The sequence below is a fragment of the Bos indicus genome, chromosome 7 (assembly GCF_029378745.1).
Source record: "Bos indicus isolate NIAB-ARS_2022 breed Sahiwal x Tharparkar chromosome 7, NIAB-ARS_B.indTharparkar_mat_pri_1.0, whole genome shotgun sequence".
Lineage (NCBI taxonomy): Eukaryota > Metazoa > Chordata > Mammalia > Artiodactyla > Bovidae > Bos > Bos indicus.
Window position 1 is genome coordinate 107,299,314 of NC_091766.1, and position 26,320 is coordinate 107,325,633.

At 43.2% G+C, this 26,320-nt stretch overlaps 1 long non-coding RNA gene across 1 annotated transcript; it reads right to left on the bottom strand.

Annotated features, from left to right (window-relative positions):
• Nucleotides 1–6,815: 6,815 nt before the first annotated feature.
• LOC139184238 (uncharacterized) lies at nucleotides 6,816–25,459 on the bottom strand. The gene is made up of 2 exons (XR_011567835.1): nucleotides 25,014–25,459; nucleotides 6,816–8,022 (listed from the first exon to the last, which is right to left on the bottom strand). It is a non-coding gene; the product is annotated as an uncharacterized lncRNA (long non-coding RNA).
• Between the last annotated feature and the right edge of the window lie 861 nt (nucleotides 25,460–26,320).

The following is a 26,320-nucleotide window of genomic DNA, read 5'->3' on the forward strand; positions in this document are numbered from 1 at the left end:
ACCACCTTGTCACTTGGGAAGCCATATAGATAGAAAGAAATAGGTAGAGATAGGTTTCAAAGACTCAGTGGCTGTGGTTCATTTATTACTGTGGCTAATAACATCAGAATGAAAGAAAGGAAAACTCTACTGGGGTACGGTGCACACGTATTTCATAAGTTTTCGTCTGATTTCCCCTGAGAGTAAACACCTATTATGCGCAGCAAGGGCACTGGCAAACCTCTAGGGACATTCAGAAAAGAATAAAACTCTGTGGCTTCCCTGGAGGCTCAGTGGTCAAGAATCCAACTGCCAGTGCAGGAGATGCGGGGTCCATCCCTGATCTGGGGAGATCCCACATGCCGCGCAGCAGCTAAGCCCGTGTACCACCACACCACAAGACAGGCCACTGCGAGAGAAGTCCGCGGACCTCAACTAGAGGGGAGCCTCTGCTCGCTGCAGCCGGAGAAACCCCACACAGCCACGAAGACGCAGCTCAGCCAAACAGAAATAAACAGAGTTTTTAACAATCAGTTTCTTAAAAAGAGATACAAGCTCTGAAAGTCATCTCAATATTTGTCTTTCCGAACCTGTTGTAGACAAGAGTGATATCTTGTCTCATCTGATATGATAAGAGATATATCTCATCTGATATGACGACTCTTCCCATCCAAGTCTCAAAATAGGAACATCTCAAATGAACCTCATTATTTTTAGCATCTATCTATAAGATGAGAAACCACATCATTGCGGTTTTCCCAGTAACCTTTTCCAAATCCAAAGACACATTTAGCTGTAAAGAACAACCTGATATTTTTTTTCCCCTAAATTTAGTGTTTTGATTTTGGGAGAGCAACTCCGAAAGAACTGGCAGAGTATATATGGATGCTTAATTAAGGTAGGATCATGGGTTACTGAGCAACAATACTCGGTTACTTATTTAATCAAAATGACAATAAAAGATTTTAAAAGTAAATATATAAGGTAACATGAATGTAAAGAACCTTAGTCCTTTCAAAAGTGAGATTTTTTTTCTTAAATAAAATTATTCTGATAAGCCACAGAATCTCGACTATGTAGGCAGATAACACAAAAGTTACAGAATGAGCTTTCGTATTATAATTGAAGGTTATTAATCAGTGAACCAAGGAAGTAATCCATTAAAATGGAGTCATCTTTGCTAAAATTTAACCTATTTTATAGCCTAGTTTCAAACTCAGGTGTTATAAAACCAAAGAAAATAAAATTTACTTTCCAAGTTTTCTCCATTATACTGTTTCATATTCTAGAGTAAACTGACACTTTTCCTAAAGACCATATTAATCCATTTGGGCTTCATGGAGAAATTTTCACATACAGAGGTATAGGGAAGTCATTCTGGCTTATATGTGATTTGGCTTGAACTTCACGCTGACTCAAACAACCTGTTTTATGGCCTATATCTGCTTTAACCATAGAGAAAAGAATGCAGCTAAAAATCATAATGAAATTACTGTGGTTCAGATATTCAAAACGAAGCCAGGTGGCCATTGCGGGTGTGGTTTCAGAAGGATTCCTGCATCAGTGAGAACTGATTTTGTGAACTGTATCAGTCTCAAGGACACTGCTAGCCATTCTCAAAACAATACCTGCTAGCACGTGGCAGCTGCAGTCTTACGGTCTCGATGTCTCGCCTTGGAACTAGGCAACCATTTTGGACCCTTGCTTAACACGTACCCTTGTGCCTGCGTGCTAGGTCGCTTCAGTCACGTCTCACTCTTTGTGACCCCATGGACTGTAGCCCGCCAGGCTCCTCCGTCCATGGGATTCCCCAGGCAAGAATACTGGAGGGGGTTGCCGTGCCCTCCCGCAGGGGACCTTCCCCACCCAGGGATGGAACTCTCATCACCGGTGGATTCTTTACCGCGGAGCCAGCGGGGAAGCCAACAAGCACACTTACTTCCTGCTAGCTCCAATCCTAATTCTTAACAAACAATTTATGTAATTCTGTGGGGTTTGCCTTTAAAAAGCCTCCGCCATTTTGTAGTCCAGAGAAATACAATTCAGATCTTCTTGAGTCTGTGTCTCCCGGGCTATGGTCCTCAGTTTAGCTCAAATGAAACTCTGCTCCATTCCTGTTGTAGACTGGTTTACTGATTCCTTCTGTCAACCAGTTGCTATAACAGAAGACCACATAGCGGGCAGCTTAAACAGTAAACATTTCTTACAGTTCTGCAGGCCAGGAGGTCCAAGGTCAAGGTCCTGCAGACTCAGTGTCTGGTGGGAGCCCCGCTTCTTGGTTCATGGACGCCTGAGTCTTACTGTGTCCTCTTAGGATTGGAAGCTGGTAAGAGGGTTCTCTGGGGTCTGTTTTGTAAGAACACCAGCCTCTTTCATGAGGGCTCTGCTCTCCTGACTTAAGCACCTCCAAAAAGCTCCACCTCCTAATACCAATATATTGGGGATTAGGTTCAACATATGAATTTTTAAGAGGACACAAACATTCAGTTTATAGCAAGAACAGAGCCCTAAAGCTCATTCCAGGGATGCACGGAGTAAACACTGTTTTCATAACAATATTAAAATGTTTTTTGCCTTTCTCATTCTCATTTCACTTTCTCACAAGTGTACAGTACAGATGCTATGGAATGCGTAATATTACAACTGATTACATGCAAAAGGAGACATGAGACTCCAGCTTTTTTCTGGGAAGCCAGGCATTTAAGAGATTTCAGAAACACAATACCATTTTCATATTTTTGGCTTTAGAAAATATATTTTTCATAAAAATATATTATTATTTTAATATGCATTGGGTTCCTATGGCTTCCCTCATAGTGCAGTCGGTAAAGAATCTGCCTGCAGTGCTGGAGACCTGGGTTCGATCCCTGGGTCGGGAAGATCCCCTGGAGAAGGAAATGGTAACCCATTCCAGGATTCTTGCCTGGAGAATCTCATGGATAGAGGAGCCTGGCAGGCTACAGTCCATGGGGTCGCAAGACTCAGACAGGACTTAGCGACTAAACCACCACCACCTATAATATTGCTGCTTTCCAATGATCAAAAAATAAATATTTTGTATATTTCTCTTACAAACAAAAGCTTTCTGGAGTCCTCAATCATTTTTAAATGTAAAGGAGTCCAGAGAATAAAAAAATATATATTTTAAAAGAAAAAACCCTACTCTTGTTTTGATGAACAAAAGCACACTCACAATTTTATTTCAGTAACTCTTGCTCCTATTATGGTTTCAACTACTCCTAACAATTTTAACTTTTAACTAAGTAACTTTTATTTCACAGAAAAGAGGATGGCCTGGGGGTGAAGGAATGACAAGATCTTTAAATTTAGAACATCTGAACAATCAGCTGCTCCAGAAAGAAACATTATCTGTACTTAAGCAGATACTCCTGAAAACAGAACTGCCATTGACCCTTCTCAGAGATTTTCCTGTTTGAAGGAGACTGGCCCTTCACCCCAGGCAGTGCAAATTCAGCTACTCATTAGCATCCTGATGCCCAGTAGAACTTTCCATACTTTCCAGTGAAACCCTAAACCTGCCTCTTTTTTGTTAAGTTGGTATATAAACCTTTGCCCCCAGCTGTTCAGTGAGTTACTCATTACTCTGGGAGCCTGGTGTATTCAAATAAACTTTGTTTTTTTCTCCTGTTCATTTGTCAGTTAATTCACAAGGCCCCAAAGAATTGAACCTAAGTGGATAAAGGAAAAGTTTTCTTCCCCAAAAGGATCAATTATTGAACTGGGTACCATACATAAGCACTTGAGAAAACTAGCCTGTGACGCACATAAGTTTCTCCAGCAATGCACATCTCTTTTACCCCTCTTAAGATGGCAAAAATGAGCATATTCGTTAACATGACTGAATGATACAGTCTTTCTGTAGTATATAAAATAAGAAGGAAAGTTAATAAACCTCAAACTTTGCTTCTAATTTACTTAGAATTATCCTGGTATTCAGGGATTATCTATTAGGTAGTTCAAATTACTAACAGTATAAGGTTTTAAAGTAACTAAAGGTCTTGATTTTATCTTAAATCTGACATAATAAAACATAATTGCTGTTGAAATGAACAGTTTGTCAGAATACCAGGACATGGAAAGAACCTAAGCGCCTTAGCAGCAGATGATTATATTATGAAGATGTGGCATACAGGGGCTTCCCTGGTGGTGCAGACAATAAGAATCTGCCTGCAATGCAGGACGCCTGGGTTTGATCCCTGGGTTGGGAAGATCCCCTGGAGAAGGGAATGGCCACCCACTCCAGCATTCATGCCTAGAGAATTCCGTAAACAGAGGAACCTGGCAGGCTACAGTCCATGGAGTTACAAACAGTAGGATGCAGCTGAGCAATTAACACTTTCTTTTTTTCTTTCCATGTGTACATATAACAGAATTTTACTCAAATGTAAAAAGGAATTAAAAAACTGCCATTTGCAGCAGTGTGGATGAACCTAGATAATATTATGCTTAGTGAAATAAGTCAGAAAAAGGAAGACAAATACGATATAATGTCACTTATCCGTGGAATCTAAAAAATCATACAGATGAATTCATATACAAAACGGAAACAGAGTCACAGACGTAGAAGACAAACGTGTGGTTACCAAGGCTAGAAGAAACGGAGGAGGAGGGACAAAGGGAGGGTGTGGGACTGACAGGCACACACTACTGAATGCAAAGGAGATGAGCAGCAAGGGCCTACGTACAGCACAGACACACACTACTGAATGCAAAGGAGATGAGCAGCAAGGGTCTCCGTACAGCACAGGGAGTTGCACGCGTTATCTTGTAACAACCTATATAATGGAATATAATCTGCAAAATACTGAATCACTACGCTGTACACCTAAAACTAACACAATATGGTAAATGAACTATGCTTCAATAGAATAAATAAAGTAAAAGCAACTGTCTTTTAAAAAGTTTATCAGAATAGTGACTTAATTTAACAAAATTTACATTTTCCACAGTCCTAAACATTGTGTGAGAGCAACGTCAATTTATTTGATCAATATGCCTATAACATAAGAGAAATAAATCCAAGTAAAGTAAAGTGTCCAGGAAGGGGTCCAGAATTTGCTGCTGCAGCACAGAAGTTATTTTGAACAGAAGGCATCTGAGTGCCTGAAATCCCTTATCTGCCTTAAAGCAGAGCCTCCGAAAGAACTCAGAAGAACTTAATGGTCATAACTCCCCTCCCTGGGAGCAACCAGGGAAGATTGAGCCATCACCTGAAATGAGAAGACTCCACACCACACCTAAACACACATTGCGACGAAACTCTGTCTCCCCCATGACCCGTTTATCTTTCCAAAAAGTCATGTGTTTCTCCATAAATGCTCTTCTGTTTTGCTCCTGTCCTTTTGAAGTGGTATATAAGCCTCAAACTCTAATCACCCTTCTGAGTCACATTTTTCTGTGAAATTCTGTTACATATATGTAGGTACATACCTAAAACTCTATCTTTTCTCTTGCTAATCTGTCTTTTGTCAATTTAATTTGAAGCACCCAAATCTTAAACCTAAGAATGTAGAGGAAAAGTTTTTTTTCCATGACATACATTTATATTATTCTCAACACTGAGAAATCAAAGAGAAGACAAGAATGCTCTTTTTTTAACCAAAATTATTTAGCTATTCTATTTTATCCAAGATTCACCTAAATTATGTACATTTAAATTCTTAAAATGTTTGACCTTCACTTTTTCTGTAGGATAGATTTATTTTTAAGTACAAGACTTTCAAAATATTGGATATTTAACTTCTTTATTTTCTGCATACAATTTATATAAACTCTTAGTTCTTCATAAACCAATCAGAATAAAGTTGTTTAAATAACTTTATTAACTACTATATTAATATTATCCAAAGATAGGAAAATCTTTGGATAATAGATTAGGCCAATAGATAAAGGCCAAACCAAGAGGTTAAGGCCTTTCTTCCCTGGTGGCTCAGCCAGTAAAGGATCTGCCTGCAATTCAGGAAGCCCAGGTTCAATTCCTGAGTCGGGGAGATCCCCTGGAGGAGGGAATGGCAACCCACTCCAGTATTCTTGCCTGGAGAATCCCATGAACGGAGGAGACTAGAGAGCTACTGTCCATGGGGCTGCAAAGAGTCAGACGCAACTGAGTGACTATCACTTTAAAAGGCCTTTCTGAATTATAAACACACACACACACACAGATGCATTGAGTACTCATAACTCCAGTTCTATAGCTTCAGCCACAAGTTAAGATTAAACAAAGAAACATAAAAACTCAGAGATCTATATAAGTTTGTATCAACAGCGGGAAAAGTCAACAAAGACTAAAATTCTGCTATTGCTTGGAATTCGTCTCCTGAAGCCACAGCCGAGGTGCTGGGGCTGCCTCTCAGGTCTGTGTTCCCTGGCTCTGCCAGGAAAAGCCACTGGGCATGTTCGAGGATGATCTCTTTAATTATTAAAATTTAAACCTTTTTAAAAAAGGAAAATCATAGCTGTTGATCAAATGTAAAATGAATATATGTCAAAGATATTTTTTAAATGTGTTAATTAATGGTGTAACCAGGAAGGTGTTGGAAAAAATGGAAGGTGTTGAAAAAAACAAGTCAGAAGAGACTTCAAAGAGCAAACATAGATACATGCAATCAGATAGGTTAAAATGAATTTGGCAACAGATGCCAAACTGGTCAATATTCCCAACACAATAATCAATTACATCCCCACTAGCAAAAACTTGTTTGTGTTTCTACACACAAGAATTATTTGTATTTGTGGGAGAGGAAAAACATTTTCCTTGATACTCTTAAGTGTCCTTGGCTGAGTCTGAAAATTAAAATGAACAAGAGAAAAGCATGTGAGTTTATTTCAGTTTTATCTGATATGAGAGTCTTCATAAGGAAATGAAGAACTAAAGAACTGGTTAAACCTGAACGTTTTCCCGCGCGGTCTGCCAAGGCGTGGACAGTCGCGGAGAAAGACTGTGGGACAAAGGGTATGAGGCTGCGGTTCGCGGCTCAGTCGCTGAGCTGTCCGACTGTTGCGACCCCGGGGCCTGCAGCACATCAGGCTGCCGTGTCCTTCACCATCTCCCAGAGTTTGCTCAGACTCACGTCCATCGAGCCAGGGATGCCATCCAAGACGTTCTTCCATCTTGGAGACAGGATTGACCCTTTCTTCCGGGGATGGGAAGAGGCCTTTTCATAGGACGGTCCTATGAGTTCAGCGGAGAAGGGAAGGCATTGGGGTGCGGAAGGAAGTGTCAGAGACGTCCTTTCGCTTCTGTAGCTTCTCAGACTCCTGCAGGCTCAGACGTTCAATGCTCTACGGCCCCATACTTTGGAAGAGTGTGTCCTGAGCCCCACCGTGTTACCTTTTCCTTCAGTGGACAGTGATATCTCTGAGACCATGAAAGACGTGGGCAACCAGGAAGCTTGGACTGGATAATGCCTAACCTTCCACAGAACACTCAGTAATCTTTTTTCCCATTTTTCAAAGTCTTGCACAACTTCTCCTGACATGACTTTCCAGCTCTCAGCACGCCCCTTCCCTCCGTCCTCACAAAGGCAGCCTGATGAGACCTGCCCTTTCCCTTTGCTTCCCCTCCCTCATCCCAGGTCCATTCACCTTTGGCTCCATCTAGTTCATCTCCATTAATGTTGAGAAAAAGCACTAATTTATTAAATATGACAATTTATATTAAGAAGCTATCAGCCCTTTACACCTTATCTTCTCAAAGGTGTGGGTACCCTAACAGCGATAGTAAAGATGCTTGTTGTCCTAAAAGAGATCTCTAACTGAAGGTATTTTTAATGGGTAGCAAAATACAGTAAAAATTCTTTAGACCATTTATAGGGAATAAGTATTTGATGCAAGGGAAACAGGCAGTCCAGCTCTAGCCGTTCTTGATCTTCAGATCTTCTATTTTCATAGACAAGCTCACAGCAAAGGTCATATGAAATCCAGCGGCCAGGGAAACAAACAGGTCTCGGCAGCAGCCGGGATGTACTGGTGGATCTTGTACAAGTGGCAGGCTTCCCCAGTGGCTCAAGGTAAAGAACCGGCCTGCAATGCAGGAGGTACAGGAGACATGAGTTTGACCCCTGGGTCGGGAAGATCCCCTGCAGGAGGAAATGGCAACCCACTTCAGCACTGGAGAACCCCAGGGATGGAGGAGCCTGGCGGGCTAGTCCTTGAGGTCCCAAAGAGCTGGATGCCACTGAGCACACAAGCACTTGCATAAGTGGCATGTTTCGAAATCTGTACCCATCTGTTTTTTGAAGGGGACGATGATCATTGGGTGAATGACTAAGCTCTAGTAGTCATTTAAAACCATTTTGCTCATGTAAGTCAACTTATAGTGACAAAATGTGAGTAATGTGTTTTCCATTTTGCAAAAAGTAGGAGAATTTTTATGAAGTACTTTAATTACTTGGGCTTCCCTGGTAGTTCAGCTGGTAAAGAACCCCCTGCAATGCCGGAGACCCTGATTCGATTCCTGGGTCAGGAAGATTCCCTGGAGAAGGGATAGGCTACCCACTCCAGTATTCTTGGGCTTCCCTGGTGGCTCAAGGAAGCTCAAGAATCTGCCTGCAATGAGGGAGACCTGGGTCCAGTCCCTGGATTGGGAAGATTCCTTGGAGGAATGAAAGGCTACCCACTCCAGTATTCTTGTCTGGAGAATCCCCATGGACGGAGGAGCCTGGTGGGCTAAAAACCACGGGGTCACAAAGAGTCAGACAGAACTGAGTGACTAAGCACAGCACAGAACTTTATTTACTTAAAACAAAAGTAGATACTTCAATGTGGTGATTTAGATCATTTAAATTTGATGTTTCCTATTTTTATTAAGAAGAGTTGAAACAGTTAAAGCTCTACTGTTACAGTCTTTAACGTTATTTTTATTTTCACATTTCTTCACATCTCATGCAGTTTTTAAACACGGTGGAATTTATTGAAACTTACTACACATGTCTATTTTAAGTTATTGCAGTATTTTCTCCTGCAAATAATGGTGACAAAGACTCTTTGCTTGACCAAACTTTAGTCAGGCTCCTGAACCTTCTCCTAGGACCATCCATGAATTTCCCTGTAAAATCTAATTTTATCAAGAACCCTGCTAGTCACTTTAACCAGAGTCCTTCACCTAGATATTTGATCACCCAGGATAACTAATCAGGTTGCTAATTCCCTCCAAAAACCTCTGTGCTTAGTCAGTCAGTCATGTCCGACTCTTTGAGGCCTCATGAGCTGTAGCCCACCAGGCTCCTCTGTCCATGGGGATTCTCCAGGCAGGAATACTGGAGCGGGTTGCATGCCTTCCTCCAGGGGAATCTTCCCAACCCAGGTCTCCCGCATTGCAAGCAGATTCTTTACCATCTGAGCCACTAGGAAAGCCCAACACCCCCCACCATCCCCCAGAAGAGGTCTGTATACCCTGGCCTGTCTTCAGCAAAAATCTGGTTAGGTTAACTTTTTGCCAGAAATCTCCTGATCCCTGATTTTTTTTTTTTTTTTTTTCCTTAGTAATTTCCCATCCACTGATATCCCACCCTGCTCCTTGGCTATAAATTTCCATTTTTCCTACAATCCCTGGTGGCTCAGACAGTTAAGAATCCGCCTGCAATGCAGGAGACCTGGGTTTGATCTTGGCCAACCATTCTGACCCAGAGTCCTTCCTGGTGGTGAACACATTCCTCAGCCAAGATGGATGCCAGAGAGAAGGATTCTGGGAGGTGGTCAGACACGTGGAGTCTCCTTTTGATCTTTCCTGAACTCTTCCTATCGGTGGTGGCTTGTTAGTTCCCTGTTCTTACTAGGACCTCCCAATGTAAAATAACTCATGAAAATGGTTATTATGGTGCTTGGCCAGGGTAGGCAGTTTCAGTCAGTGTGTTTCTGCTAACAGTGTCTAGGGAAAGATTCTTATTATTCTCATTTTTGGGAGAAAACAATCAATAAAAATTTGTGTTCATCTTAGCATCTCTCCAGTCCCTACCCTTATGATTTACTATCACCAGTTAGAATTCAAGTTCTCATTTTCCTTTCTCTGAGTTAAGTTTCTAAGAACACTGTGAAGAAGTACCAAAGATATAAGTCAAAGGGTAGGCCAGCAAATTTTTATCATTTTACAGTCACTTTCCTCTGACAGGAACTAATGATTCACCCTGGCTGGGCCAAAATGTCACACACGATCTATACCATTGCCCAGATCCTTTAAATGAGCCTCAAATGTTGCAAGAGATCAGCTCTATCTTAGAAAAACATTTAAAATATGTTCCCTTCTTTGTACATTGGGTAGAAATCTTAAGACACAGAGCAAATTTTGAAGTTGGATATAACAAGATTTCCTCACTTATTAGAGGAGCCACTGATTGGGGGGTGGGGAGGAGTAAACAATTAGCTATGAAATGAGTGAGAATAAAAGTGCTGAGGTCAGCAGTAAGAGAACTCCTTTGAGAGGCCAGAAAAAAAAGGATCAGCTAATCCTGACGCCGGAGAAGGCGATGGCACCCCACTCCAGTACTCTTGCCTGGAAACTCCCATGGACAGAGGAGCCTGGTAGGCTTCAGTCCACGGGGTCGCTAAGAGTCAGATATGAGCGACTTCACTTTCACTTTTCACTTTCATGCATTGGAGAAGGAAATGGCAGTCCACTCCAGTGTTCTTGCCTGGAGAATCCCAGGGACGGGGGAGCCTGGTGGGCTGCCGTCTATGGGGTTGCACAGAGTCAGACACAACTGAAGCGACTTAGCAGCAGCAGCAGCAGCAATCCTGACACAGGAGGCAGGGAGGCCTTTTGGGACGGCGTCACAGAAGAGGGCAATGTCAGATGGTAAAGCGTCTGCCTACAATGCGGGAGACCTGGGTTCAATCCCTGGGTTGGCAAGATCCCCTGGAGAAGGAAATGGCAACCCACTTCAGTATTCTTGCCTGGAAAATCCCATGGACCGAGGAGCCTGGTGGGCTACAGTCCATGGGGTCACAAAGAGTGGGACAGGACTGAGCGACTTCTCTTTCACTTTCACAGAATAGGGCAGCTGAATGGGTTTTCAAGAATAAAAATGAGAATGCCAACAATTTACATTCATTAGTTAGGTACACTTAAATGCTGCTTGCTGGTGGTCTGAGGCTGGAAGGAAAGAAGATTTTGGAAAGGTAATTTGAATCCAGGTTATGTAAAGTATTCAGTTACACCTAGGGAAACCAACAATAGATATGCAAACCTTGGCAGGTCTTGACTGGTGGAAAAAAAAAAAAACAATGGGCAAAAATCACCTTCTCACCTTCTACCTTACATTCCTCTTTCTTCTCAACGTATTCATAGCACTTTCACGATCTCTCAGCTGTCTCCTACCCATGCCTGCCCCAGTCTTTCCAGTGAGTTTAGTTGCCCTTCAAAAATGCTGTTTTCCCCAGTAACAAAAGAGAAGAACTACACAATATTGCTACTGTATCAACCCCATTCCTTTACATAAGAGTAGGAAAAGGTTTTTTGGTTGTTTTGTGGTGGTAGTTGGAGGTGGTGTCAGAATTTCCAAGGGAGGTTTCAGTTACCTTTTAGAAAAATATTATTTTAACCCAAAACTCACTCAGGCTCCTTGTCTTCCAAAATTTTTGTTTATATTCCACGTTCAGTCAATAATTCAGGTAATGAGTACTTCCCCCATGACTCCAACAACAGGGCATGCATTTGCAAGTGGGCACACAAACTTTTTTTTTCTTTAACCCACATTTCTTTGGGGTGGTAAGAGTGCATTTTATCAGCTCAAAGTCAGCTTTTCAAATCCCTCAGGTGGAGATAGGATTCCTTAACATGTGAATGACTGCTATCTCTTATCTAAACCCTTCCTGCCAAACAATGAAAAAGTCGATTTAAATCCACTAATTCTTTAATAGAGCTTCCTCCAGGTCATTTAAAAAGACGCTAAGTAAGGTGGATTTTACCACCAATTCTTAAGACATCAACTCTTCACAATTCTCACTTATTTCCTCTATTTGCATTCTGTCTCCAGGCCAACTTTCGGTTTTGGACAAATCCCACCCATTTTCCTATCTTATTTCCATAGCGGATTGTTAGAAAAACTATGTCAGTATTTTCTGCTTCGAAGAGTTTCAATTAGGCATACTTCATATTGCAAAACACCACCTGCATATTGGTTTTCCAATTGGTAATCCTTAGACTCACAGAATCCACTAGCTCAGTTGCATAGGAAAGTGAGAGTTAAGGCAAATAACTTCTCTGGGAGTCAGTCATCTTAAACGTGAAAAAGGTCCACACCACAGACCCCTTTAATGACTAACAGACAATTATCAGGGGCCCTAATAATACAATGGATCTTCCCTGGTGGCTCAGATGGTAAAGCGTCTGCCTACAATGTGGGAGACCTAGGTTCAACCCCTGGGTCGAGAAGATCTCCTGGAGAAGGAAATGGCAACCCACTCCAGTATTCTTGCCTGGAGAACCCCATGGATGGAGGAACCTGGTGGGCTACAGTCCATGGGGTTGCAAAGAGTCGGACACGACTGAGCGACTAGCACACTGCAACTAGCTTCTGAGTGCCCACGGCTATAGCGGGTTTATGAAGTCTGGCCGACAGTGGTTCAGTTTCATCCGCAAATGTCTTCTGAGTTCCAAGGTGTTTTACTCACTTTTTTTTTTCTGCCCTAAATCTTTTCATTAATGAAGCAGGATAGTCCGTGTGTGCACACATGTGCTCTGTCAATGGAACTTGCAGTATTTTAAATATGAATCTCCCTTGGATGTAGTAACTCACACATTCATTTCAGGGGATCATGTATTCATTCAATCAACAAATACTCTTGAGCATCTACTCTGAGCTGCACTTCTAAAATACAGTATTGAATTAAACTGTCTTAAAGTTCCTGCTCTCAAGTGATTTATATTTTAGCAAATAAAAGTATGTTAAGGAAAGCCTCTTGGTGAGATAACATTCGAACAGGATGAAAAATGCAATGAGCAAGTAGGTTATGCTGATACCTGTGGGGGGGGTGGGTGTGGAGCAGGGAGGTCCAGTGCAAAGACCCTGAGTTGGGCGTCCCACAACAGCAGTTCAGTTCGATCGCTCAGTCGTGTCTGACTCTTTGCCACCCCATGGATCGCAACACACCAGGCCTCCCTGTCCATCACCAACTCCCGGAGTTTACCCAAACTTATGTCCATTGAGTCAGTGATGCCATCCAACCATCTCATCCTCTGTCATCCCCTTCTCCTTCTTCTCGCAATCCCTCCCAGCAACTTTTAGCAGAGAGCCAGAGTGACTGAAGGCAGAGTGTAGCAGAAATAGGGAAGCACAATATCAAGAATGACCTTCTTGACCATGATAATGAACTTAGACTTCATTCTGAAGGATATAGAAAACCACTAGATGGAATTCTATTTCAAACCATGCTTTTCTGGTCTTTTAAAAACAATGTGCAAAGTCAACTCAGTCTGCACACTACTTTATGTTGACCCTGGAGCATACTCTTAGTTGTATGAAAATTATCTTATGCAGAGAAGAAAAACATATGTACAGGACCAGATAGTAAATATTTTTGACATTTCTGTCTATACAGTTTTTGTTGCAACTAAAAGTAGCCGTGGCTTCGTGGGCGCAGGAGGGCCTAGAGGAGCTATCCCACGTTGAAGGTCAGGAAGGGTGGTGGTGAGGAGATACCCCTCGTCCAAGGTAAGGAGCAATGGCTGCGCTTTGCTGGAGCAGCTGTGAAGAGATATCCCACGCCCAAGGTAAGAGAAACCCAAGTAAGACGGTAGGTGTTGCAAGAGGGCGTCAGAGGGCAAACACACTGAAACCATACTCACAGAAAACTAGTCAATCTAATCACACTAGGACCACAGCCTTGTCTAACTCAATGAAACTAAGCCATGCCCATGGGGCAACCCAAGACGGGCGGGTCATGGTGGAGAGATTGACAGAATGTGGTCCACTGGAGAAGGGAATGGCAAACCACTTCAGTATTCTTGCCTTGAGAACCCCATGAACAGTATGAAAAGGGAATACTGAAAGAGAAACTCCCCAGGTCAGTAGGTGCCCAATATGCTACTGGAGATCAGTGGAGAAATAACTCCAGAAAGAATGAAGGGATGGAGCCAAAGCAAAAAGAATACCCAGCTGTGGATGTGACTGGTGATAGAAGCAAGGTCCGATGCTATAAAGAGCAATATTGCATAGGAACCTGGAATGTCAGGTCCATGAATCAAGGCAAATTGGAAGTGGTCAAACAGGAGATGGCAAGAGTGAATGTCGACATTCTAGGAATCAGCGAACTGAAATGGACTGGAATGGGTGAATTTAACTCAGATGCCATTATATCTACTACTGTGGGCAGGAATCCCTCAGAAGAAATGGAGTAGCCATCATGCTCAACAAAAGAGTCTGAAATGCAGTACTTGGATGCGATCTCAAAAACAACAGAATGATCTCTGTTCGTTTCCAAGGCAACCCATTCAGTATCACAGTAATCCAAGTCTATGCCCCAACCAGTAACGCTGAAAGAGCTGAAGTTGAATGGTTCTATGAAGACCTACAAGACCTTTTAGAACTAACACCCCAAAAAGATGTCCTTTTCATTATAGGGGACTGGAATGCAGAAGTAGGAAGTCAAGAAACACCTGGAGTAACAGGCAAATTTGGCCTTGGAATACGGAATGAAGCAGGGCAAAGACTAATAGAGTTTTGCCAAGAAAATGCACTGGTCATAACAAACACCCTCTTCCAACAACACAAGAGAAGACTCTATACATGGACATCACCAGATGGTCAACACTGAAATCAAATTAATTATATTCTTTGCAGCCAAAGATGGAGAAGCTCTATACAGTCAGCAAAAACAAGACCAGGAGCTGACTGTGGCTCAGACCATGAACTCCTTAGTGCCAAATTCAGATTTAAACTGAAGAAAGTAGGGAAAACCACTAGACCATTCAGGTATGACCTAAATCAAATCCCTTATGATTATACAGTGGAAGTGAGAAATAGATTTAAGGGCCTAGATCTGATAGATAGAGTGCCTGGTGAACTATGGAATGAGGTTCATGACATTGTACAGGAGACAGGGATCAAGACCATTCCCATAGAAAAGAAATGCAAAAAAGCAAAATGGCTGTCTGGGGAGGCCTTACAAATAGCTGTGAAAAGAAGAGAAGTGAAAAGCAAAGGAGAAAAGGAAAGATATAAGCATCTGAATGCAGAGTTCCAAAAAATAGCAAGAAGAGATAAGAAAGCCTTCTTCAGCGATCAATGCAAAGAAATAGAGGAAAACAACAGAATGGGAAAGACTAGAGATCTCTTCAAGAAAATCAGAGATACCAAAGGAACATTTCATGCAAAGATGAGCTCGATAAAGGACAGAAATGGTATGGACCTAACAGAAGCAGAAGATATTAAGAAAAGATGGCAAGAATACACAGAAGAACTGTACAAAAAAGATCTTCACGACCCAGATAATCACGATGGTGTGATCACTGACCTAGAGCCTGACATCCTGGAATGTGAAGTCAAGTGGGCCTTAGAAAGCATCACTACAAACAAAGCTAGTGGAGGTGATGGAATTCCAGTTGAGCTATTCCAAATCCTGAAAGATGATGCTGTGAAAGTGCTGCACTCAATATGCCAGCAAATATGGAAAACTCAGCAGTGGCCACAGGACTGGAAAATGTCAGTTTTCATTCCAATCCCAAAGAAAGGCAATGCCAAAGAATGCTCAAACTACCGCACAATTGCACTCATCTCACATGCTAGTAAAGTAAGGCTCAAAATTCTCCAAGCCAGGCTTCAGCAATATGTGAACCGTGAACTTCCTGATGTTCAAGCTGGTTTTAGAAAAGGCAGAGGCACCAGAGATCAAATTGCCAACATCCGCTGGATCATAGAAAAAGCAAGAGAGTTCCAGAAAAACATCTATTTCCGCTTTATTGACTATGCCAAAGCCTTTGACTGTGTGGATCACAATAAACTGTGGAAAAATTCTTCAAGAGATGGGAATACCAGACCACCTGATCTGCCTCTTGAGAAATCTGTATGCATGTCAGAAAGCAATAGTTAGACTGGCCATGGAACAACAGACTGATTCCAAATAGGGAAAGGAGTACATCAAGGCTGTATATTGTCACCCTGTTTATTTAACTTATATGCAGAGTACATCATGAGAAACGCTGGACTGGAAGAAACACAAACTGGAATCGAGATTGCCGGGAGAAATATCAATAACCTCAGATATGTAGATGACACCACCCTTATGGCAGAAAGTGAAGAGGAACTCAAAAGCCTCTTGATGTAAGTGAAAGTGGAGAGTGAAAAAGTTGGCTTAAAGCTCAACATTCAGAAAACAAAGATCATGGCATCCGGTCCCACCACTTCATGGGAAATAGATGGGGAAACAGTGGAAACAGTGTCAGACTTTATTTTTCTGGGCTCCAAAATCATTACAGATGGTGACTGCAGCCATGAAATTAAAAGATGCTTACCCCTTGGAAGGAAAGTTATGACCAACCTAGATAGCATATTCAAAAGCAGAGACATTACTTTGCCAACAAAGGTTCGTCTAGTCAAGGCTATGATTTTTCCTGTGGTCATGTATGGTTGTGAGAGTTGGACTGTGAAGAAGGCTGAGTGCTGAAGAATTGATGTTTTTGAACTGTGGTGTTGGAGAAGACTCTTGAGAGTCCCTTGGACTGCAAGGAGATCCAACCAGTCCATTCTGAAGGAGATCAGCCCTGGGATTTCTTTGGAAGGAATGATGCTAAAGCTGAAACTCCAGTACTTTGGCCATCTCATGCGAAGAGTTGACTCATTGGAAAAGACTCTGATGCTGGGAGGGATTGGGGGCAGGAGGAGAAGGGGACGACAGAGAATGAGATGGCTGGATGGCATCACTGACTCAATGGACGTGAGTCTCAGTGAACTCCGGGAGTTGGTGATGGACAGGGAGGCCTGGCATGCTGGGATTCATGGGGTCACAAAGAGTCGGACACGACTGAGCGACTGATCGACTGATCTGATCTGACTCAACCTTGTCACTGCAAGGAACTATATACCCATCACTATAAGCAACCTGTGGCTAAAAGATTGTACACATGTTCCAATAAAATTTTATTTATGGACATTGATATTTGAATTTCATGTAGTTTTTCTTCTAAAAAAACATTACTTTTCTCTGATTTTTTTTCAACAGTTTAAAAATGTAGAAACCATTCTTAGCTTAGGGGCCATACAAAACATGTATTGGATCCAATTTGGTGCACAGTTTATAATTTGCCAAACTTTATCTAAACTGTAACTACTGTTGACTAAAAAAGATGCACAACTTGAGAGTTGTGAATTAAGTTTTATTTGGGGCAAAATGAGGACTGCATTTTGCAATTACTTAGATACAATCTCAAAACTGAGAGAATGACCTCTGTTTGTTTCCAAGGCAAACCATTCAATAGCATGGTAACCCACGTCTAGGCCCCGACCAGTAATGCTGAAGAAGCTGAACAGTTCTATGAAGACCTACAAGACCTTCCAGAACTAACACCCCAAAAAGATGTCCTTTTCATTATAGGGGACTGGAATGCAAAAGTAGGACATCAAGAGATACCTGGAGTAACAGGCAAGTTTTGCCTTGGTGTACAAAACGAAGCAGGTCAAAGGCTAACAGAGTTTTGCCAAGAGAACACACTGGTCATAGCAAACACCCTCTTCCAACAACACAGAGAAGACTTTACACATGGACATCACCAGATGGTCAACACGAAAATCAGATTGATTATATTCTTTGCAGCCAAAGATGGAGAAGCTCTATACAGTCAGCAAAAATAAGACTTGGAGCTGATTGTGGCTCAGATCATGAACTCCTTATTGCCAAATTCAGACTTAAATTGAAGAAAGTAGGAAAACCACCAGACCATTAAGGTATGACCTCAATCAAATCCCTTAAAATTACACAGTGGAAGTGAGAAATAGATTCAAAGGATTAGATCTGATAGACAGAGTGCCTGAAGAACTATGTTCATGACATTGTACAGGAGACAGGTATCAAGACCACCCCCAAGAAAAAGAAATGCAAAAAGGCAAAACAGTTGTCTGAGATGGCCTTACAAATAGCTGAGAAAAGAAGAGAAGTGAAAGGCAAAGGAGAAAAGGAAAGATATACCCATATGAATGCAGAGTTCCAAATAATAGCAAGGAGAGATAAGAAAGCATTCCTCAGCGATTAATGCAAAGAAATAGAGGAAAATAATAGAATGGGAAAAACTAGAGATCTCTTCAAGAAAATTAGAGATACCAAGGGAATATTTCATACAAAGACAGGCACAATAAAGGATAGAAATAGTATGGTCCTAACAGAAGCAGAAGATATTAAGAAGAGGTGGCAGAAACACACAGAACTACACAAAAAAAGATCTTCATGACCCAGATAATCACAGTGGTGTGATCACTCACCTAGAACCAGACATCCTGGAATGCAAAGTCTCGTGGGCCTTAGGAAGCATCACTATGAACAAGCTAGTGGAGGTGATGGAATTCCAGTTGAGCTGTTTCAAATCCTGAAAGATGATGCTGCAAAAGTGCTGCACTCAATATGCCAGCAAATCTGGAAAACTCAGTATGGTCACAGGACTGGAAAAGGTCAGTTTTCATTCCAATCCCAAAGAAAGGCAATGCCAAAGAATGGTCAAACTACCACATAAGTGCACTCATCTCACATGCTAGTAAAGTAATGCTCAAAATTCTCCAAGCCAGGCTTTAACAGTATGTGAACCATGAACCTCCAGATGTTCCAGCTAGATTTAGGAAAGGCAGAGGAACCAGAGATAAATTTGCCAACATCTGTTGTATCATCAACAAAAGCAAAAGAGTTCCAAAGAAACATCTATTTCTGCTTTATTGACTATGCCAAAGCCTTTGACTGTGTGGATCACAACAAACTGTGGAAGATTCTTCAAGAGTTGGTAATACCAGACCACCTGACCTGCTCCTGAGAAATCTGTATGCAGGTCACCAAGCAACAGTGAGAACTGGACATGGAGCAACAGACTGGTTCCAAACAGGAAAAGGAGTACGTCAAGGCTGTATATTGTCACCCTGCTTATTTAACTTAGACGCAGAGTACATCATGCGAAATGCTGGGCTGGATGAAGCACAAGCTGGAATCAAGATTGCTGGGAGAAATATCAATAACCTGAGATATTAGATGACACCACCCTTATGGCAGAAAGTGAAGAATAACTAAAGAGCCTCTTGATGAAAGTGAAAGAGGAGAGTGCAAAAGTAGGCTTAAAACTCAACATTCAGAAAATTAAGATCATGGTGTCTGGTCCCATCACTTCATGGTAGATAGATGGGGAAACAATGGAAACAGTAACAGACTTTATTTTGGGGGGGCTCTAAAATCACTGCAGATGGTGACTGCACCCGTGAAATTAAAAGAGGCTTGCTCCTTGGAAGTAAAGCTATGATCAACCTAGATAGCATATTAAAAAGCAGAGGTATTACTTTGCCAACAAAGGTCCATCTAGTCAAAGCTATGGTTTTTCCAGTAGCCATGTATGGATGTGACTTCAGTTCAGTTTAGTTTTTCAGTCATGTCCAATTCTTTGCGACCCCATGGACTACAGCACGCCAGGCCTCCCTGTCCATCACCATTCCTGGAGTTTACTCAAATTCATGTCCATTGAGTCGGTGATGCCATCCAACCATCTCATCCTCTGTTGTCCCCTTCTCCTCCTGCCTTCAATCTTTCCCAGCATCAGGGTATTTTCTAAGGAGTTAGTTCTTTGCATCAGGTGGCCAAAGTATTGGAGTTTCAGCTTCAGCATTAGTCCTTCCAATGAATATTCAGGACTGATTTCATTTAGGATGGACTGGTTGAATCTCCTTGGAGTCCAAGTGACTCTCAAGAGTCTTCTCCAACACCACAGTTCAAAAGCATCAATTCTTTAGTGCTCAGCTCTCTTTATGGTCCAGCTCTGCCTGGGAAGCAGCACCAGATAGCTCTGAGAGACTGCTCCAAAGATGTAGTGGAGGAAGGTCAATATATAAGCTTTCAGTGAAGGGGGACTTCAATGCAATCAAGTGTTTACTTTATCAGAGGTTTTCTGCTAGTCATGAAAAGACATCATGAGGATCTGATGTCATCATGAAGGGATTTAGTGCCTTTCTAGATAAGAGGAGATGCAAGGATTAGGATCATAAAATCTGTTCCTGAAAATTTCCAACTATCTAACAACCTGTCCCACCAGATTCCATGGAGCACAGAGTGCCTCAGTCCATCCTGAACTCCCTCAGGGGATGTTGAAAGTCAATAGCTTCGGCAGCACAGGGCTCAGTCTCCATGGCGGCAGATGGCAGATGCCCTTGTTGTTCAGCTGCTGGCAATGCTTTTGGCATGTGCCAATTTGTAGTTGACATTACTACAAAGCTGCTCAGTTGTGTCCAACTCTTTGTGATCCCTGAAGCCCACCAGGCTCCTCTATCCATGGAATTCTCCAGGCAAGAATACTGGAGTGAGTAGCCATCCCCTTCTCCAGGGGATCTTCCCAACCCAGGGATCGAACCCGCATTTTCTGTATTGCAGGCATACTCTTCACCATCTGAGCAATCAGGAAAGCCCAACTACTAAAAAGTTAGGTTTTCATTTCTAGGCTACTTAAAGAAGAAATGAGGACTTGTGGCAGAAGGAAAAAAAAAATCAATCCCATTTGAAACGTCTCAAGTAATGCGTTATTTTATATATTGAAGACAAACATGCAACATTGTAAATCGACCGTGTGTGTCTGTCAGTCGCTCAGTCGTGTCTGACTCTATGACCCCATGGACTGTAGCCCACCAGGCTCCTCTGTCCATGGAATTCTCCAGGCAAGAGTCCTGGAGTGGGTTGCCATTTCCTTCTCCACAGGATCTTCCTGACCCAGGAAGATTGAACCCGGGTCTCCTGCATTGCAGGCAAATTCTGACTCTTTGCGACCCCATGAATCGCAGCACGCCAGGCCTCCCTGTCCATCACCAACTCCTGGAGTTCACTCAGACTCACGTCCATCGAATCAGTGATGCCATCCAGCCATCTCATCCTCTGTCGTCCCCTTCTTCTCTTGCCCTCAATCCCTCCCAGCATCAGAGTCTTTTCCAATGAGTCAACTCTTCATATCAGGTGGCCAAAGTACTGGAGTTTCAGCTTTAGCATCATTCCTTCCAAAGAAATCCCAGGGCTGATCTCCTTGCAGTCCAAGGGACTCTCAAGAGTCTTCTCCAACACCACAGTTCAAAAGCATCAATTCTTCAGCGCTCAGCCTTCCTCACAGTCCAACTCTCACATCCATACATGACCACAGGAAAAACCATAGCCTTGACTAGACGAAACTTTGTTGGCAAAGTAATGTCTCTGCTTTTGAATACGCTATCTAGGTTGGTCATAACTTTCCTTCCAAGGGGTAAGCATCTTTTAATTTCATGGCTGCAGTCACCACCTTCCAAAATATGTTTTACAATTAGCTCCATGATATCCAGTTTCTTTTAACAGGATGAATGATTTTAATTCATTAATATAAAGTCTGAAATAGAATTATGGTTTAAAGGATAACAATAGGCATTCACAGCCACGATGATACCTGAAAACTTTCCAAAGTGTGCACTTACACGAATAGTTGTAAGTGATGTCACCATTTCTGTGTACTTTTCCCTAAAATTGATCTGCGTGAAATGCCTCACTCCCCAGTGGTATGAGATGATGGCATACCTGTCTTCCAACCCTATTTCAGATCTCACCACAGTGCTTGGCTCATACCTCTGAGAGCAAAACAAGTAAGTATCAAAGCTTTTGTTCAAGTAACCCTTTTGCAATGATTAAACAAAGCATAGGTATCTTACATACATTTCTATTAAAAGTGAAGTTTAGCCTGAGAAATAGGGTGTTAGGCCCATGTTGGAACATTAAATTCACAACAGGGTAAAAAGCATGGATAATGATGCTTATTCCTTTAAATATAAATCGAATGGTTTGTGAGGCTACCAAAACGATTATGTATACACTGGATAACACTCACAGATAAAGTGCAATATCACTTCTTTAGGTGAGCTATGCTTATTCAGCAAGCTGCATATATGCTAAGTCACTTCAGCCATGTCTGACTCTTTGCGACCCTATGCTTTGCCAGGCTTTGCCAGGCTTGGCAGCTTGGCAGGCTTCTCTGTCCATGGAATTCTCTAGGCAAGAATACTGGAGGGGGTTGCCAGGCCCTCCTCCAGTTGGGGAGCTTCCTGACCACAACCCAGGGATTGAACTTGTGTCTCTCAAATATCTTGCATTGGCAGGTGGGTTCTTAACCACTAGTGCCACCTGGGAAGCCCATTCAGCAGAGTAGTCAAGACCTATTTCATCAAAATGTATTTTAAAATATTGATTCCACTTATAATCAGTCATTCTAGTTCAAATTATAAGATATTTAATATTTTGGACGATCTATTAATAAGAAGGCTTTCCAGGTGGCACAAAAGTAAAGAATCCACTTGCGAATGCAGGAGTCACAGGAGACGTGGGTTCAATCCCTGAGTCGGGAAGATCCCCTGGAGCAGGAAACAGCAACATGCTCTAGTATTCCTGCCTGGGGAATTCCGTGGACAGTAAAGCCTGGCGGGCTACAGTCCATAAGGATACAAAGAGTCAGACACAATTGAGCAAGTATACATGAGCACGATTAACAAGAAACAAACTTATTCAAATGTATGATAAAATTTTAGTGATTTTAAAATGAGCAGTAGGCAGCCATCAAAAAGAATGAAATAATGCCATTCACGTTATTATTATTATTATTCACATTAATATTACGCGACATGGATAGGCCTAGAGATTGTCATACTGAGTGCAGTAAGTCAGAGAAGGAGAAATATCATATGACATCCCTTACACGTGGAATCTAAAAAGAAATGATACAAATGAAGTTATTTACTCTATTTACATAGAGAACAAACCTCTGGTTGCCCGGGGAAGGATGAAGGTAAGGGATGGTTAGAGAGTTTGGGGTGCACAGGTACACACTGCTGCTGCTGCTAAGTCACTTCAGTCGTGTCCGACTCTGTGTGACCCCATAGACGGCAGCCCACCAGGCTCCTCTGTCCCTGGGATTCTCCAGGCAAGAACACTGGAGTGGGTTGCCATTTCCTTCTCCAATGCATCAAAGTGAAAAGTGAAAGCGAAGTCGCTCAGTCGGGTCCAACCCTCAGCGACCCCACGGACTGCAGCCTTCCAGGCTCCTCCGTCCATGGGATTTTCCAGGCAAGAGTACTGGAGTGAGGTGCCATACACACTGCTATATTTAAAATGGACAAGCGACAAGGACCTGCTGAACAGCAACAGGGAGCTCTGCTCAGTGTTGTGTGGCAGCCTGGATGAGACAGGGGTCTGAAGAAGAATGGACACATGTGTATATATATGTGTGTGGCTGAGTCCCTTCTCTGTTCACCTAAAACTATCACATTTTTAATCTGCTACACTTAAATACAAAGTTCTTTTTTTTTTAATGAGCAGTAGGGTACACAGATTTTCTTATTGTAAACTATAAGTGAACAAAAATGAAGACAACTGCCCTAGAGAATGGAGAGAGGCACTTGGGTCCCTCTCCAAGAAACCAAGAGGACAGGGGAAGGTGGGAGACCTTGGGAAATTTGGGAGCAGCACAGAAAGGGTGCTGAGGAATCCACACACACACACACACACACACTTCACAATTTTCCCGAAGAACAGCGCTGGCGCTGCCTACAAAACCTACCCCCTTTCCCCTCCCCTCTATTTGTGAGTAGGGAAGAGGAAGGAGCTTTACTGGAGCTTCAGAGGGCAAAGAAAAGTCGAGGAGTAGACACTCTGAGTGATTCCAGTGGGATATGGGTCTTCAACTGATGGTACCTGGCCCTGGGATGATTTAAGGCAGGTGAATAATGGTTTGATATGTGAGAATAAGACAAATACGTGGTTGGGTTTATAAATCTGGGACTGGCTGCCTTGTCTGTGAAGGATGTGCTTCCTGCGCAGTTTTTGCCATCTCTAAGAACTGGCTATCCCTGGGAGGGGCAGTCTCTCCCCAGATAGCTTCATAACCTGTCTGCTAAGTCGCTTCGGTCATGTCCAACTCTGTGCGACCCCAGAGACGGCAGCCCACCAGGCTCCCCTGTCCCTGGGATTCTCCAAGCAAGAAAACCAGAGTGGGTTGCCATTTCCTTCTCCAATGCATGAAAGTGAAAAGTGAAAGTGAAGTCGCTCAATCATGTCCGACCCTCAGCGACCCCATGGACTGCAGCCTACCAGGCTCCTCTGCCCATGGATTTTCCAGGCAAGAGTACTGGAGTGGGCTGCCATTGCCTTCTCCAACCTAGACAGCTTATTAAAAGCAGAGATATTACTTTGCCAACAAAGGACTGTATAGTCAAAGCTATGGTTTTTCCAGTAGTCATGTAAGGATGTGAGAGTTGGACCATAAAGAAAGCTAAGCACTGAAGAATCGATACTTTTGAACTGTGGTGTTGGAGAAGATTCTTGAGGGTCCCTTGGACTGCAAGGAGATCCAACCAGTCCTTCCTAAAGGAGATCAGTCCTGAGTGTTCATTGGGAGGACTGATGTTGAAGCTGAAACTCTAATACTTTGGCCCCCTGATGCGAAGAACTGACTCATTGGAAAAGGCTCTGATGTTGGGAAAGATTGAAGGCAGGAGCAGAAGGGGACGACAGAGGACGAGCTGGTTGGATGGCATCATCCGGGAGTTGGTGATGGACAGGGAGGCCTGGCCGTGCTGCAGTCCATGAGGTAGCAAAGAGTCCTATACACAGAGCGACTGAACTGACAGGAACTGGACAAGGGCTGTCGCGGTCTCTTGAGAAAGGGAAGTCGCTCAGTCGTGTCTGACTCTTTGCGACCGCATGGACTGCAGCCTACCAGGCTCCTCTGTCCATGGGATTTTCCAGGCAATAGTACTGGAGTGGATTGCCATTTCCTTCTCCAGGGGATCTTCCCGACCCAGGGATCGAACCCGGGTCTCCCGCATTGTAGACAGACGCTTTACCGTCTGAACCGCCAGGGAAGTCTTGAGGGCTGGCGTCAAAGTCTTCGGAAGGCCGCTCCCGCCCCCTGGCTGTCACCTCTGAAGTGCAGCGGGCACGCGGTGCCGGGCCTGGGGCCCGCCGTGCTGTTAGTCAGAATCGCCAGCTGTCGGGAATAGGCGGGAGCGGGGTCGGAAAGGATGCGCACAAGTCGAACCCGTGGGTCTTCTGCGTCTGTCACTGAGCCTCTCGCCACAGCGACCTTCGGGGAGGTGCGCCTGCAGCTTCACTTCCGGGTCATCTCTCACCCGGAACTAGATTTCCTTCCTGCAGACCTTCAGGGAGCTTTGGGGTGTGCGTTTCCGCTAAGGATCACCAGAGGGCAGGAGAGGGCTCTGGTCAGACAAGCGTGAGGCCAAAGCCGCGTCACAGGGAAGCCCTGCGGTCTCAGCGGGCTCTCCTCACAGGTGCGGTGTCGGCTGCAGCGAGGCCGGCTGCGCATCCGAGGGCGTTTGGGGAGTCTCTATGAGGCATTTTCTTGTCGCCTCAGTGAGAGTCGCTCAGTCGTGTTGACTGTTTGAGATCCCATGGACTCTCCAGGCCAGAATACTGGAGTGGGAAGTCATTCCCTTCTCCAGGGGATCTTCCTGACCCAGGGATGGAACTGAGGTCTCCTGCATTGCAGGCGGATTCTTTACCAGCTGAGCAATGAGGGAAGCCCCCTCAGGGTTGTGCCAAATTGTGGCAGCCAGTACTGAACATCATCTGGACTGTCATGTAGACTCCACCATCCTTGCTGGCTGGGCCAGGGCAGCTGCAGAGTTTTGTTTGCATGAGCCAGGTCTTACTTGACATGGTGAGGAAAACACGCTAGAATATAATGATCAGGTGTGGTCAGAAAATCTTCCTAAAGCAATGTTTTATCACTTCTACCTGGAACGAAATTCTTGCCCCAACTGGAAGCTCCCTGAAAACAGGCACTTCGAATCCTTTATCAACTAAGCATGACTACTCTTTTTCAAAACAAAAAGAAATCCTCTATCTGAGAAACAAAGCATGAGTTGCATAATTTGTAAATGGAAGGTTGAGCTTTATTATCTACCTTGTAAAGAGATTTATAACAGAGTTTTTGTGTTTTCACCTCTGCATTGTGTTTTTATGTAAAATATTTGATAATTAACATAAAATATACAAGATGCGATGGACATGAGGTTGAGTAGGCTCCAGGAGTTGGTGATGGACAGGGAAGCCTGGCGTGCTCCAGTCCATGGGATCCCAAAGAGTCGGACACGATTGAGTGACTGAACTGATACAAGAGTGTATAACATAT